A 14,235-nucleotide genomic window follows, 5' to 3' on the forward strand; every position below is an offset into this window, starting at 1 on the left:
AAATATAGCGGAGGGCTCACAGCTTGACTGTCCCTCTTCTCAGCATCTTGTAGGCTCATTCATCAGAACTAGATGATCTCCAAGGTCCATTCCAACTCAAGCCACTCTTTGTAGTACAAGGGAAATGTAGCTGAGGGTTCACAGCTTGACTGTCTCTCTTCTCAGCATCTTGTAGGCTCATTCATCAGAACAAGATGATCTCCAAGGTCCATTCCAACTCAAGCCACTCTTTGTAGCACAAGGGAAATGTAGCTGAGAGTTCACAGCTTGTCTGTCTCTCTTCTGACCATCTTGTAGGCTCATTCATCAGAACAAGATGATCTTTGAGGTCCACTCCAACTCAGACCACTCTTTGTAGCATAAGGAAAATATAGCTGAGGGTTCACAGCTTGTCTGTCTCTCTTCTGACCATCTTGTAGGCTCATTCATCAGAACAAGATGATCTTTGAGGTCCACTCCATCTCAGACCACTCTTTGTAGCACAAGGAAAATACAGTTTGACAGTCTCTCTTCTCTACAGCTTATAGGCTCATTCATTCCACCTCATTGCAAGAGCAAAATAACTGGATCAAAGCTGGCCTGGCCATCTTGGCATTCAAATTCTCCACGTTTATCTCATCCCCTCCCTCATAAAGCTCCTTTTCAGCCAGCTTTGGGAGCAGCTGAAGGAAAAGAAGAAAACAAAGATGCACTCTTGGAGTGACATATCATAATGAGACCTTTTCAGGCTCTCCAACTTTCTCATTAGCTCACACCAAGTGCAGACTCCCAAAATGACAAAAGGATTTTCTCTCCTAGCAGCCCATAAATAGTCTGTGCTTGGAGCATACCACATTGCCTCCATCTTCTTGGCTCCTTCCCAAAAAAGCAGCTTCTTTTTGGCCTGCTGCACTTGAGGGGAATGATATTGTAGGGAGAACAAAGTGCAGGGTTTGGGTTGTGGGTTTTTTTTTTTTTCCCCAGAGGAAATAATAAATCTGCTTGGAGGCTTTCAAAGGAAGGGGAATCTAATCAGCAAGGGCTTTCTTTTCCTTCTTTCTTTTATTTCAGGAATGGAGGAAGAGCACAGATGTGATTTTGGAACCATGAACATCTTCACTATAAAGACATGCAAACTATTTCCCAGTGCCTTTTCCCCCTTCTGTTTTCTTAAAGCTTTCCCTTTCCCCATCCCATCCTCCCCCTTCCTTCTCTCCTTCTTCTTCATCCTGGATATTCTAAACAGGGCAAGATCACATCAGAGAATCACAGAATCAGGCAGGGTTGGAAGGGAGCACAAGAATCAGTCACTTCCAGCCCCCCTGCCATGCCCAGGGACACCCTACCCTAGAGCAGGCTGCACACAGCCTCAGCCAGCCTGGCCTCAAACACCTCCAGCCATGGGGCCTCAACCACCTCCCTGGGCAACCCATTCCAGCCTCTCATCACTCTCATGCTCAACAATTTCCTCCTCACATCCAGTCTCAATCTCCTCACCTCCAGCTTTGCTCCATTCCCCCAACTCCTGTCACTCCCTGGCAGCCTAAAAAATCCCTCCCCAGCTGTTTTGCAGCCCCCTTCAGATCCTAGAAGGCCACAAGAAGGTCCCCTGGGAGCCTCCTCTTCTCCAGCCTGCACAGCCCCAACTCTTTCAGTCTGTGCTCACAGCAGAGCTGCTGCAGCCTCTGAGCATCCTCCTGGCCCTGCTCTGGACACACTCCAGCATCTCCACATCCTTCCTCTAATGGGGGCTCCAGAACTGGATACAGCACACTTCTGCCAAGCTGCTAGGATGCCATTGATGAATATTGGGGTTTATTCTCTTCAAATCTATTTCTCATTCTGTCTCCTCATTTTTTATCTCCCTTTATCTCTAGCTACAAAGCAACTCAAATGTGTCAAGCCAGGCCAGCAGGCAATCTGGTTAGTTGCTGGTGTTAGACACTGAGTGAGTTCCAGCTAAAATGGCCCCAAGATGTTCTTGATGACTAAAGAAACCATTAATTCATTGATGGAATTTAGCTGAATGGGGGAAAAAAATAGAGGTGTTTGTAATTTAGTTTTAGTTTTTCTGCAGCAGCTCTGCTCTGAGGACAGGCTGAGAGAGTTGAGGCTCTGCAGCCTGGAGGGGAGAAGGCTTGGAGGAGACCTTGGAGTAGCCTTTCCCTATCTGAATGGGACTACAGAAGGGCTGGGGAGGGACTATTGACAAGGTCTTGTAATGAGAGGATGAGGAGGAATGGGTTTGAAGTGGCAGAGGGGAGACTGAAACTGGATGTTAGGAAGAAGTTGTTTGCAGTGAGGGTGGTGAGATACTGGCACAGGCTGCCCAGGGAAGGGGAGTGGAGAAGAGAGGAGAGGCAAGGTGAGGAGAAGGGAGGAGAGGGGAGGGGAGGAGAGAGAAGGGGAGAGGCAAGGTGAGGAGAAGGGATGGGAGGGGAGGAGAGGGAAGGGGAGGAGAGATGCAAGGTGAGGAGAAGGGAGGGGAAGAGAGGGGAGACAAGAGGCAAGGAGAGGAGAGGGGAGAGAGGAGAGGCAAGGTGAGGAGAAGGGAGGGGAGAGAAGAGGCAAGGTGAAGAGAAGGGAGGGGAGGAGAGGGGAGAAAGGGAAGGGTAGGAGAGAGGAGAGGCAAGGTGAGGAGAAAGGAGGGGAGAGGCGAGGAGAGGAGAGGCGAGGAGAGGCGAGGAGAGGAGAGGAGAGGAGAGGAGAGGAGAGGAGAGGAGAAAGGAGGGGAGGAGACACTGCCTTATAATCTGTGATACCAGACAGTGGAATGTGACAACAATCTTACAGCACCCTGGGATGATCAGGTCCATCTCCTGGCATGAGACTTTGTAGTTTTCTCAAGGGAACCTGGGACCCCCTCAAACAACCACAACCCCACAGCCTCCTTCAGCAGCTTTCTGCCCTGGGACTGGTGAAATAATTAATGACCTCTTTTTTATCTTTAGGAAGACAGACAAATGGCCAAAGGAAGAGGCTGGACTGCAACCTGCATGGCCTTTCACACTTAGAGAGCTGCTTTCCTCTCCCAGCTCCACAGGCAGGAGGTTCAATTGCCTGTGCCTATTTTTTTCCTGCTCTTCCTTCCACCTCACATTTGCACTACTTTGTTGTGCCTTCTGCTGCTTAACTCTGCACCTGCTTAAAGACTTTCCCCCCCACCACCACCCCGAGGGAAGAATATGAAACTTGTCAGGTTTGGTATTTTCTTTCAAATGGGTTTTTATTTTTCTTTCTCTTTGTTGTTTTTTGGTTGGTTGGTTGGTTCTTATCTTTGTCTTGGTTGTGCTCCACTTAGTTATGCTGGAGAGATGAGAACTGGGCATTAGGAGTCCTTCTGGGCATTAGAAATTCTTCTGGGCATTAGGAAGAAGTCCTTTTGGACTTTAGGAGTCCTTTTGGGCATTAGAAGTTCTTTTGGGCATTAGGAAGAAGTCCTTTTGGACATTAGGAGCAAGCCCTTTGGGCCATTAAAAGTCTCTTTGGCCATTAGGAAGATGTTCATCACAATGAAGGTGGTGGAGCACTGAAACAGGTTGCCCAAAGAGGTGGTGGAAGCCTCATCCTTGTAGACACTCAGTGTCAGGCCTGATGGGGCTCTGAGCAATCTGGTCTAGCCAGGACTATCCCTGCTGACTGCAGCAGGGTTGGACTAGAGGAGCTGCAAGGGTCTCTTCCAATCCATGTTCCATGATTGTATGGTTCTACACACACACAGAGGTAGGTTTACCTTCTAGAGATGCTTGATGGAGAGAGCTGGAACGAGGTGATTCACAGAAACCTCTTTTCAGTCAGACATTTGGCCCTCTCCCTCCAGCAACACAAGGCTTTTGTAACCTTCACAAGAGCCACATCCCTTACAACCCTGCTGCTGCAGGACTTCTTGCTTGTCCTCTTAAACCTTTCATCTTCATGATGCCACCTCTGAGCCGTGCTGCTCCTTTTGACTTCTCCTCAGCAAGCTGCTTGCCTGGATTCTTCTGATTGATTCATCAGGGTGATTCAGGAGCAAGGCAAGCTGCAGGCAGATGAGCCTGTTCCTAATCATGGTCTTCAGGGAAATAAACACAAAAATAATTACTTAGGTGTTATTAAATCATTACTATCAGGCTAGGGGGTTTTTGTTTGGTCTGAAGGATGATCTCTGAGCTGAGTCAGAAGCTCCATCCCAAGACATCCACCCTCTGTTAGCAGCTCTCAGTTTCTGCCACACTCTTCTTTTTTTTTTCACACCTCTTTTTCTACTTAGCTCCCCTTGAAAGGGACATTTCTTCCTCTACCCATTTGATTTCTTCCTCTACCCATTTGGTTTTGGGCTAAAGCTGGCTGCTACCTCAGTCTGCAGAGGATCACTGAGTGTCTGTTGTTCCACAGGCAGTTTCACAGCCACCACCTGCTACAATCTGAGAACCCAATGTCTACAGCCAGCATAGATGCCCATCCTTTGTCCAAGCAATGCCCTGGGTCTGCTGGGGATACCATAGCTTCCTCCTCCCATGGGCTTTCTGGCTTATATCCTCTCCAAGTGCTGCCAGCTCAGCACCAAGCTCTCTGCCTCCACACCCAGCCCTGACTAAGGTCTTAACACCCAGGAGCCTTTCAAATCACCTATCTGAGCATCTCATCAACCAGAAATCCCCAGCAGCTCTGGTCCTGCAGCATAGCAGGGAAGATCTCACCCTGCCCACACAACAACTCGGTCTTTGGTCTCCCTTATAAGCTTTCCTGGACTTTTCTATTTATTGCCTGTTCTCTTTCCCAGCTGTCATAGAATCATAGAACCAACCAGGCACTTGGTGACATGGTCTAGTTGGTTGGCTAGGGCTGGGTGCTAGGTTGGACTGGATGAGCTTGGAGGTCTCTTCCAGCTGGTTGATTCTATGGTCTAGTTGACTGGATAGGGCTGGGTGCTAGGTTGGACTGGATGAGCTTGGAGGTCTCTTCCAACCTGCTTGATTCTATGATTCTATGACTGGATGAGCTTGGAGGTCTCTTCCAACCTGGTTGATTCTATGATTCTATGACCTCCAAGCTCATCCAGTCCAACCTAGCACCCAGCCCTATCCAATCAACCAGACCATGGCACTAAGTGCCTTATCCAGGCTTTTCTTCAACATCCCCAGGGATGGTGACTCCAGCACCTCCCTGGGCAGCCCATTCCAATGCCAATCACTCTCTCTGCCAACAACTTCCTCCTAACAGCCTATATCTCCCCTGACACAACTCCTAACAGCCTATATCCTCCTAACAACAGCCTATATCCTAACAGCCTTCCTCCTAACAGCCTATATCTCCCCTGGCACAATTTATCCTTCATCCATTACCTGACTTGTAGGATATGATGGTCCAAAGAGTTCTGTCCCTCATCTCTTAACTGATGTGACCCCCAAGTCATTGCTCTGGATGTGCAATATTTTTTCTCCTGCAAAACTGTAAGGCATCTATAAAATGAATATGTTATAAACCTGAGAGTTACTATTTCAACATCAGAGTTACAGAAACCTCTTCAAGCTGCTAAAAACCAGACCTCTCCAAGCAGGTAAATAATAAGCACTAATATGAACCCATTAAAAATGATAACAAGCAATTAATTCAAGGATTGGGTCTGAGCTGGCAGCTTTCCCAGTGAGTGAACAATGGTTCTGTCAACACAGCAGCTCTTAAAAAGTTAAATTATACACAGGTAGGGTAGATGTGGCAGGGTTCAAACATACCTTTGACTCAGGTGAAGAGCTGTGCAAGGGAAGCTTATGTTTTGTAGATGATGTTAACCTAAACACAGCAAGAGGAAACAGGAAACCCCAATGTCAGCCACAGCAGCTTGCCCAGCATCACAATGGCCATGGGGGTTTGGAAGCTCTCCAGAGAAGGAGACTCCACAACTTCTCTGGGCAGTCTGCTCCAGGGCTCCAGCACTCTCACACCAAACAGGTTTCTCCTCACCTTCAGATGGGTTCCACTTTGTGCCCACTGTCCCTTGTCCTGGCACTGGGCACCACTGACAAGAGTCTGGCCCCATCCCCTTACCCCCCACAGCTCCTTTAGCTCTTGCTGAGCATTGCTCAGATCCCCTCTGGGGCTGCTCTTCCACAGGCTGCACAGCCCCAGGGCTCTCAGCCTTTGCTCCTCACAGAGCTGCTCCAGGCCACTCAGCATCTTCATAGCCTCCACTGGACTCTCTCCAGTAGTTCCCTGTCTCTCTTGAAGTGGGGAGCTCAGCCCAGAACTGGAATGGAACAGGAAAAACTGGTGATCCTACCAGCACCCCAGCCCCTGATTTGTGTACTGGGTTGGGAGCAGGGAGCAGGTTGTGTAGCTTCTCCCATCAGCAGGAGCATTCCTGGCTTTGTGAGCAGCTTTCAACCGGCAGCCAATGCTGATATAGTGCTAATGCTTTTTACGTTGATGCAGTGTCTGCTTGGAATCCTTTCTGCATGACTAATTAATGCACTGACAACGAATTACAGCATGGTGTTAAACTTGACACCAGCCTGTGCACACAAAGGGCTGGAAGTCACAGCTCTCCTTGGCTGTAGCACTAGAGTCACTCCTTGTCTTGAGCAAGGTGATCTCGTACGAGCTGGGAACTGGATCACAGAATGTTAGAGGTTGGAAGGGACCTCCAGAGATCATCCAGTCCAATCCCTCTGCCAAAGAAGGATCCCTTAAGGTAGTCTGCACAGGAATGCATCCAGGTGGGTTTGGAAAGTCTGCAGAGAAGGAGACTCCACAACCTCTCTGGGCAGCCTGCTCCAGTGCTCTGTCACCCCCACTGAAACAAGTTTCTCTTCATGTTGAGGTGAAACCTTCTCTGTTCCAGTTTGTGCCTGTTGCTCCTTGGCTCACTGCTGCTCTCTGCACAGCAATGCATCCAGGCGGGTTTGGAAAGTCTGCAGAGAAGGAGACTCCACAGCCTCTCTGGGCAGCCTGCTCCAGTGCTCTGTCACCCTCACTGCAAAGAAGTTTCTCCTCATGTTGAGCTGAAACCTTCTCTGGTCCAGTTTGTGGCTGTTGCTCCTTGGCTTATTGCTGCTGACCAATGAAAAGAGATTTGTCCCAGGCACTTGACCCCCACCCCTCAGGTATTTGGACCCCCTCAGGGGGTTAGACTTTGGGTCCCTTCCAACCCCTAACATCCTGTGATCCTGTGATGTGTACACACTGATCAGATCTCCCCTCAGTCTTCTCCAGACTAAACAGCCCCAGGACGCTCAGTCTCTCTTCACAGGGGAGATGCTCGAGTCCCCCACTCATCCTCATGGCTCTCCACTGGACTCTCTCCAACAGGTTCCTGTCTCTTTTGAACTGGGGAGCCTCAAGTTGGACACATTAGTGAGAGAGACATCTCTTTCCTTCTACAAGTCCATCATTTCCTCACATTGCTACTGCACTCTGCCATGGTGAGGTGAAACCTTCTTCTGGGCAAGTTTGCATGCGTTGTTCTTTGTCTTACCACCGTGCACCACCCGACAGAGGCGATGGTCTTTGAGGTGCCTTCCAAACCATCCTCGGGCTCTTGTTATCTCAAGAACAGCGAATGTTATCTCATCTTTTGCACGCTCAGGGACAGGGCATTGCTTGTTATCTCACAGCCACTTCAGTGAGCTAAAAACAAGATGTCATGCTTCCTCCAAGTGCATGTAAGTGTTTGTGCTCACCCTGCCGGGAAGCAGACCCGAATCCAGCAGGCAATTACATTCTTGCCGTGATAACAACCACCCAAAAAAAGAGCCCTGCTTGAAATTGGCAGGAGATGAAAACAAAACCACAGCCGAACCCAACAAAAGCCAAACCTGCAGCCTCCCCGTGCGGAGAGCTGTGCTTGGGGAGAGCTTTCCCTTCACTCCGCCGTGATTCACGGCCGCGAAGACACTCCCAGGGAGATGGAAACCACTCACCGCTGAGCCCTGCAGGAGCCGCAAACCGCTCACCGCTGAGCCCTGCAGGAGCCGCAAACCGCTCACCGCTGAGCCCTGCAGGAGCCGCAAACCGCTCACCGCTGAGCCCTGTGCAAGAGCCGCAAACCGCTCACCGCTGAGCCCTGTGCAAGAGCCGCAAACCACTCACCGCTGAGCCCTGCAGGAGCCGCAAACCGCTCACCGCTGAGCCCTGCAGGAGCCGCAAACCGCTCACCGCTGAGCCCTGTGCAAGAGCCGCAAACCGCTCACCGCTGAGCCCTGCAGGAGCCGCAAACCGCTCACCGCTGAGCCCTGTGCAAGAGCCGCAAACCGCTCACCGCTGAGCCCTGTGCAAGAGCCGCAAACCGCTCACCGCTGAGCCCTGTGCAGGAGCCGCAAACCGCTCACCGCTGAGCCCTGCAGGAGCCGCAAACCGCTCACCGCTGAGCCCTGTGCAAGAGCCGCAAACCGCTCACCGCTGAGCCCTGCAGGAGCCGCAAACCGCTCACCGCTGAGCCCTGTGCAGGAGCCGCAAACCGCTCACCGCTGAGCCCTGTGCAAGAGCCGCAAACCGCTCACCGCTGAGCCCTGTGCAAGAGCCGCAAACCGCTCACCGCTGAGCCCTGTGCAGGAGCCGCAAACCGCTCACCGCTGAGCCCTGCAGGAGCCGCAAACCGCTCACCGCTGAGCCCTGTGCAAGAGCCGCAAACCGCTCACCGCTGAGCCCTGCAGGAGCCGCAAACCGCTCACCGCTGAGCCCTGTGCAGGAGCCGCAAACCGCTCACCGCTGAGCCCTGTGCAAGAGCCGCAAACCGCTCACCGCTGAGCCCTGTGCAAGAGCCGCAAACCGCTCACCGCTGAGCCCTGTGCAGGAGCCGCAAACCGCTCACCGCTGAGCCCTGCAGGAGCCGCAAACCGCTCACCGCTGAGCCCTGTGCAAGAGCCGCAAACCGCTCACCGCTGAGCCCTGCAGGAGCCGCAAACCGCTCACCGCTGAGCCCTGCAGGAGCCGCAAACCGCTCACCGCTGAGCCCTGTGCAGGAGCCGCAAACCGCTCACCGCTGAGCCCTGTGCAGGAGCCGCGGCAGCCCCCTCGGAGCAGAAAAGCTGCTTGGGAAGAAGGTAACCCCGCAGTGGTGAGACTGCAGCTTGGGGTGCTTTTGCTCTCTGCAGGGGGAGATGTGATTCTTCCTCTCCCCCCCACCCCCACCTTTTTTTTTCCCCTGCTAGCTGCTCTCCCTGGAGCTTCCAATTCCCTCCTGCTTTTGAATTTCTTCTCCCTAGAGGATTCTAACTTTTTTTTCCCCCCTCCCCCCTGCCACAAAGAGGATTTTGTGCAAGAGCCTTGTGCGATATGGACGGAGCCAGCCCCGCGTCTAATTCCTGGTAAAGGCACGATGGAAAACTAGAGCTCAGCACCTCCCAGCCGAGATCTAATCTTACCCCTTGCCAAGCGGAGGAGAAGCTGCAGCGAGCATTCGCGGTCCATGAGCCAGCAGCGCGCCTGCCTCTGGCCCCGGCAGGGAGGCATCCAGAGCCTTCCCCCTCCAGGCGATGCGAGCCGCGGCTCGGTAGAAGCCAGCGAGCGGCCGGGCGGGCGGCCCCGCGTCCCACCCGGGGACAGACAGCCCCCGGCAGCGGGGACGGACGGCCGCGGGGTGTCCCGGGTGCGGCCATGGAGACTCCCTGAAGGGCCAGCTGCGGAGGTACCTTTCTAAATATACAGATTGTAATTAAAAACATTAATAACATCTAACAAATTTTCCCTATTACAGCAAATAAAAGAGGGATAGGTGCAGGTCTCTCTATGCTGGTTTACAAAGTTCCTTCTTTCTAATGGATTTTTTCCCCCTATTACAGCAAATTAAAGAGTGATAGGTACAGGTCTCTCTCTATTTTTGACAAATTTCCTTCTTTCTAATACATTTTTCCTTATTACAGCAAAATTAAAGAGTGATAGGTACAGGTCTCTCTCTATTTCTGACAAATTTCCTTCTTTCTAATACATTTTCCCAATTTAAAGCAAATAAAAGAGTGATAGGTACAGGTTTCTCTCTATTTCTGACAAATTTCCTTCTTTCTAATACATTTTTCCCTATTACAGCAAATTAAAGAGTTATAGGTACAGGTTTCTCTCTATTTCTGACAAATTTCCTTCTTTCTAATACATTTTCCCAATTTAAAGCAAATAAAAGAGTGATAGGTACAGGTTTCTCTCTATTTCTGACAAATTTCCTTCTTTCTAATACATTTTTCCCTATTACAGCAAATTAAAGAGTTATAGGTACAGGTTTCTCTCTATTTCTGACAAATTTCCTTCTTTCTAATCTATTTTTCCCTATTACAGCAAAATTAAAGAGTGATAGGTACAGGTCCCTCTCTATTTCTGACAAATTTCCTTCTTTCTAATCTATTTTCCCCTATTACAGCAAAATTAAAGAGTGATAGGTACAGGTCTCTCTCTATTTTTGACAAATTTCCTTCTTTCTAATCTATTTTTCCCTATTACAGCAAAATAAAAGAGTTCTAGGTACAGCTCCCTCTATTTTTTACAAAATCCCTTCTTTCTAATTTTTTTTTTCCCAATTACATCAAAATTAAAGAGTGATAGGTACAGGTCTCTCTCTATTTTTGACAAATTTCCTTCTTTCTAATACATTTTTTCCTTCTTACAGCAAAATTAAAGAGTGCTAGGTGCAGGTCTCTCTATTTTGTACAAAATTCCTTCTTTCTAATATAAATATATTTTTCCTATTAGAGCAAAAAAATGAGAGCTACATATCTCAATATTTATATATATATATAAATCTGTAATATATATATAATTTACATAAAGAAATATCTCTCTATATAAAAGACATATATATATATATGTGTATATATATATATATATATATATATATAATTTTACCCCAAATGTCTTTTTCCTTACTTTTTACTACAGGAAAAAAAAATTAGGTACATATCTCTATATGTATATACATATAAAATCTCTTCTTTCTGTTTTTATTACAGACAAAAGTAAGTACTTGTATATATACAAATATACATACAGTAGTAGATATATACTTATAGCAGTACTTGTGCATATATATATATATTACACACACACACATATATATACAAAAGATACAAATTATCTTCTTTCCACCTTTTTATTAGAGGGAAAAAAAATAAAGCAACAGGTAAATGCATCTCTGTATTTTATACCAAATCTCTTCTTTCTACCTTTCCATTAGAGAACTAAAGCAGTGATGATTGCATGTCTGCCTATGTAAAATCTCTTCTTTCCACCTTTCCATTAGAGAAATAAAGCAGTGCTGATTGTATGTCTGCCTATGTAAAATCTCTTCTTTCCACCTTTCCATTAGAGAAATAAAGCAGTGCTGATTGCATGTCTGCCTATGTATTTTATACCAAATCTCTTCTTTCTAACATTTTTCTCTACTACAGTAATAAATAAATTAATACATTTATATTATTTATATATATGTATATATATAATGCATTTATATACATATATAATGCATTTCTATACATATGTGCATGTTATATATATATATATATATATAATGTGTGTATATATATATAATATATATATATATATATATATATATATATATATATATAATGTATATATAGCAAGAGCCTCTTCTTTCTACCTTTTTACTGCAGGAAAAACAATATATATATGTGCATCTCTATTTTATACAAAATCTCTTTTTAGTCTTTACTACAGTAAGAAAAAAAATCAATAGGTAGATGCTTCTATCTGTATATTACACTACATATATATATGTATATAACACATGTATGTGTTAAGTCACTTAATGAAGAAAGAAAGGCAGTAGGTAGATGTTTCTATCTGTATTTTACACTACATATATATGTGTATATAACACATATATGTGTTATTTAAGTCACTTAATGCAGAAAGAAAGGCAATAGGTAGATGTTTCTATCTGTATATTACACTACATATATATATGTATATAACACATGTATGTGTTAAGTCACTTAATGAAGAAAGAAAGGCAGTAGGTAGATGCTTCTATCTGTATATTACACTACATATATATATACGTGTATATAACACATATATGTGTTATTTAAGTCACTTAATGCAGAAAGAAAGGCAATAGGTAGATGTTTCTATCTGTGTTTTACACTACATATATATATGTGTATATAACACATATATGTGTTATTTAAGTCACTTAATGCAGGAAAAAAGGCAATAGGTAGATGATTCTATATATTAACACTACATATATATGTATATAACACATCTATATGTTATTTAAGTCACTTAATGCAGAAAAAAGCAATAGGCAGATGTTGCTCTTTCTATCTGTATATTACACTACAGATAGGTGTTATTAAAGTATCTTAATGCAGAAAAGAAAAGCAATAGGTGGATGTTTCTGGCTGTCTACCTATCTATCTATGTGTCATTTAAGTCTCTTAATGTAGAAGAAAAAGCAATAGGCAGGAGTTTCTCTTTCTGTATATTACACTACATATCTATGTGTGTTATTTGTCTCTTAATGCAGAAAAAAAAGCAATAGGCAGGTATTTCTTTTCTATCTCTATATTTATGTGTTAATTGTCTTAATGCAGAAAAAAGCCAATTGGTAGATGTTTCTCTATCTATGTGTCATTTAAGTCTTAATGCAGAAAAAAAGGCAATAGGTTAATGTTTCTTTTTCTCTATATATATTACACTATATATATATGTGTTATTTAAGTCTCTTAATGCAGAATAAAAGCAATAGGTAGATGTTTATTTTTCTATATATATTACACTATATATATGTGCTATTTAAGTCTCTTAATGCAGAATAAAAGCAATAGGTAGATGTTCCTTTATATTACACTATGTATATATGTGTGTTATTTAAGTCTCTTAATGTAGAAAAAAAGGCAATAGGTCTATGTTTATTTTTCTATATATATTACACTACATATATGTGCTATTTAAGTCTCTTAATGCAGAATAAAAGCAATAGGTAGATGTTTCTTTTTCTATATATATATTACACTATATATATGTGCTATTTAAATCTCTTAATGCAGAAAAAAAGGCAATAGGTTGAAGTTTCTTTTTCTCTATATATATTACACTATATATGTGTGTTATTTAAGTCTCTTAATGCAGGAGAAAAAGCAATAAGTAGCTGTTTCTCTTTACATATTACACTATATATGTGTGTTATTTAAGTCTCTTAATGCAGAATAAAAGCAATAGGTAGATGTTTATTTTTCTATATATATTACACTACATATATGTGCTATTTAAGTCTCTTAATGCAGAGAAAAGGGCAATAGGCTGATGTTTCTCTATATATATTACACTATATATATGTTAAATATTTAAGTCTCTTAATACAGAATAAAAGCAATAGGTAGATGTTTCTTTTTCTCTATATATATTACACTATATATATATGTGTTATTTAAGTCTCTTAATGCAGAATAAAAGCAATAGGTAGATGTTCCTTTATATTACACTATATATATATATATGTTATTTAAGTCTCTTACTGTAGAAAAAAGGCAATAGGTTGATGTTTCTTTTTATATATATATTACACTATATATATGTGTTATTTAAGTCTCTTAATGCAGAATAAAAGCAATAGGTAGATGTTTCTTTATATTACACTATATATATGTGTTATTTAAGTCTCTTAATGCAGAATAAAAGCAATAGGTAGGTGTTTCTCTTTCTGTATCTATTACACTATATACATTATTTAAGTCTCTTTATTACAAGGGGAAAAAAGGCAATGGTCACAGGTCTTTATATTGGCTCAAATACTTTCTAACATGCATTACAGGGGAACAAAATTTGCCAGCTACAGGTCTCTCTGTCACTCAAAAACGTTTGCTATACTTTCTTACAGCAAAAAAATAGTGCTAGGTACATGTCCTTATATATATCTATATCATACAAAACTTCTTTCTAAGCTCATCCTCTGTCACAGCAGATAAAGAGTCCCTTTGGGTGCCACATGCTCAGGGCGTTGAGCAAAGTAAAAGCTGAAGCTCAACGTTTTCAGAGCATTCAGCTCCCCAGTCACATCATTTAAGCTCAGTGTATCAATTAATTGCTCCATTAAAGGTGTGAGTAGCCTAGGGAGGAGGGAATGCCTGTTGAGTGTGTGTTTCCCAGTGAGTGTGTGTGTCCTCCCCCCCCGGCTCCTGCCCACCTGCTTTGGGGTGTCAGCATCCCCTCCACGAGGGGCTACAACCCACATTCCCCTGCAAAAAGCTCCCCACCCCGCAGGGTTTGGCAGGAGAGCCCTGGGGGTGTGATTTCCTTTTTGAGAACCTGCTGATGGAAACTTAGCTC

At 44.7% G+C, this 14,235-nt stretch overlaps 1 protein-coding gene and 1 long non-coding RNA gene across 3 annotated transcripts in view; one reads left to right on the forward strand and one right to left on the reverse strand.

The window, feature by feature from the left end:
• Positions 1–3,189: 3,189 nt before the first annotated feature.
• On the reverse strand, positions 3,190–7,861 carry LOC135181602 (uncharacterized). Its single transcript, XR_010304946.1, has 3 exons — positions 5,697–7,861; positions 5,307–5,423; positions 3,190–4,033 (listed from the first exon to the last, which is right to left on the reverse strand). It is a non-coding gene; the product is annotated as an uncharacterized LOC135181602 (long non-coding RNA).
• A 1,348-nt stretch (positions 7,862–9,209) lies between these two features.
• Positions 9,210–14,235, forward strand: part of LYPD6 (LY6/PLAUR domain containing 6) — a 56,563-nt gene continuing 51,537 nt past the window's right edge. For both annotated transcript variants that reach the window (XM_064154818.1, XM_064154833.1), the window contains exon 1: positions 9,210–9,586. The gene's annotated coding sequence lies outside the window, so the exon portion shown is untranslated. The remainder of the gene's footprint in view (positions 9,587–14,235) is intronic.

The sequence above is a fragment of the Pogoniulus pusillus genome, chromosome 2 (assembly GCF_015220805.1).
Source record: "Pogoniulus pusillus isolate bPogPus1 chromosome 2, bPogPus1.pri, whole genome shotgun sequence".
NCBI classification, from domain to species: Eukaryota; Metazoa; Chordata; class Aves; order Piciformes; family Lybiidae; genus Pogoniulus; species Pogoniulus pusillus.